The sequence below is a fragment of the Lactuca virosa genome, chromosome 2 (assembly GCF_052849685.1).
Source record: "Lactuca virosa cultivar CGN04683 chromosome 2, Lactuca_virosa_CGN04683_v6, whole genome shotgun sequence".
NCBI lineage: Eukaryota > Viridiplantae > Streptophyta > Magnoliopsida > Asterales > Asteraceae > Lactuca > Lactuca virosa.
This window is the reverse complement of record NC_136427.1, coordinates 226,910,503-226,912,951: the sequence shown is the minus strand read 5'-3', so window position 1 is coordinate 226,912,951 and position 2,449 is coordinate 226,910,503.

Genomic DNA, 2,449 nt, shown 5'->3' with positions numbered 1-2,449 from the left:
CAAGAATGTATTTCTTATGATGAAGACTTTCTACAGTGGATGGTCCACAGAGATCAATGTGTAGAAGTTCCAATGGATCCGAGATGGACTTTTCTATGATAACAGGATGGCCCTTCTTTGATTTCTTACCACACTCACATGCAGCACATAAATGATCATTTTCGAACTTGAGAAGAGGTAAACCTCTTACCATTTCACCTGATACAAGATCATTCATTTACCGAAAGTTTAGATGTGCGAGCCTTCGGTGCCATAACCAACTGACGTCAGGAACAACTTTAGAGAGAAGGCAGAGTTGCGGTTTGCCAATGATCATATGGATGTCAAGTGGGTACATGTTTTTGTTGCGAAGAGACCTTATCAAACATTCTTTTCGGTCTTCACTCATCACATAGCTATATTTTTTGCAAAATTCCACACGTCGGCTTGAGTCAGTGAGCTGAGCAACACTTATCAAATTATGTTTCAAGTCAGCTACATAAGCAACATGTGAAATAGAGAAGTTTCCATTGGTGAGAGTTCCATAGCCACGAATTTGAGAATTGGAGTTGTTGTCATACGTCACGTAACCAGCATTTAGAGAAAGCTTTAAATCTCGCAGAAAGTCCTTCTGCCCCGTCATATGCATGGAGCAAGCACTATCAATATACCATATTGTTTCTTGCTCCGAAGCACAAGGTGCCTGCAAAATTAGTGAGCAATGGAGCTTTTAGGCTCCGAGTTAGACTTTGGGACGTAGGCATGGACTTTGGACTTTGATTGTGACTTTGGAACAACTACGTGTTTCTTGGTGAGATTACTTGAGTTCTTTGGAAACAGACAGAATGCTGATGTCTTTTCATCTATCCAGTAGTCATATTCAACTACTTGTGGGTTCGGAGCTGACTTCGTCGGAACTGTGGTATCCGAAGGATTGACACTTTTTGTTGTCTCCAAGACAGTTGTTTTGTTAACAGATGTTTTGATTTTCGACACAAGATTTTTGGTTGAAGATTTTGAAACGGTGGTTTTTGAACTTGTGGATTTGTTTGATGACACATTGTTCTTTGAAATTTTCGGTTTAAAAATTGTGCCATCAGATTTTGCAATAAAGACAGATGAAACATTTCGAGGTGCCGGCGAAGTATTTCGGATGGTTTTGACATTGACATTAACATGAGCTTGAGGTGATTTGGAGTTAAGGACTTCCTTTGGTTCCGAACGAACAGAAGGTTCAAAAGGTCTTTTTAGGATCCTTGTGGGAACAAACGAATTTTGACTATGGTTTTGACACAAGGACTTCCTTGTGTTGTTCTGAGATGAGTTTGGTTTAGAGTTAGCACGGAACCTGGAATTTTATCTAGTCTTAATTTCCTTTTTGTAAGCATTTCTAGCTTCTACCTTGGGATCTACAACATCTTTTCTATTCAAAATTGGTTTTCTCTTAGGATGAGGAGAGGATCCAGAAGTTTGTCCTTTGGATGGATTTGTAAACTTAGGAGTAATGGGAACCAATTTGGTTTTTGAAAGAACTACGGAGTCCGATTCACATGAATCAGAGGACACATTGCTTGAGACTTCAACTTTATCATCTAAAGATGCCCATACAAATTCCGAGGCATTGATTTCAGTTGTTTCCGGAATAATTTCCTGAATCACACAGTTGTTGACGTGATTGCTTTTAGGAACATGGTCTACACAATTTGGAAGACTATAATGATATTCCGTGGTCCGATTCAGGTCCAGGTTTATCAGAGGCGGAAGAGGCATGGAAACAGGACATTTGACAACTATTGGTTGGAACTCAGGAATTAGGGACTCAAAAGATCTTTTAGCCTCCGGAAGGGGTGACAATGGAGAAACAAGAGTGTCCGAATGTTTAATGTTCGGAACCTCTCCCATGAATGTCAAATTTTGCAATTCCTTCAGGGGACTAACAATTGGTTTCGGAAACTCGCTTCCGGGACCAGGAGCTTTGGACCATGGATGACGAAAATTATGAGTCATCCGAATGTCAGCTTCAAGCATGTCTACAGAGTTATGCAAATCATCTATTTTGGCATTGAGACGTTTGTTATCAGAAATCAAAATATTTCGTTCAGAGTAAGTGATTTCACATTTATCTTTCAAAATGATACATTCATCTTTTGACATTACAAGTTCATGCTCTAGAGACTCGATTTTCAATTTCTTATCCTCAAAAAGTAATCTAAGACGACTTAGTTCACAATCTTTCTTCTCATTGGCTTCTATGGCAGACTCATAGGCTTTATAGATGGTGTTCATATCTGTTTGGATCTGGGTCAGATAAGGTTCACATAAAGTCAAATCAAAATTATTATCAGAGATCATGGATTTTACCTGCTGAACAATGCTTCGACCTGGTGGATCGTTAGTGGCCATGTAGCAGTAGTGAGGTTCAACAACATCATCTTCATCTTCGGATCCAGAAGACCAATAACCTTCATCA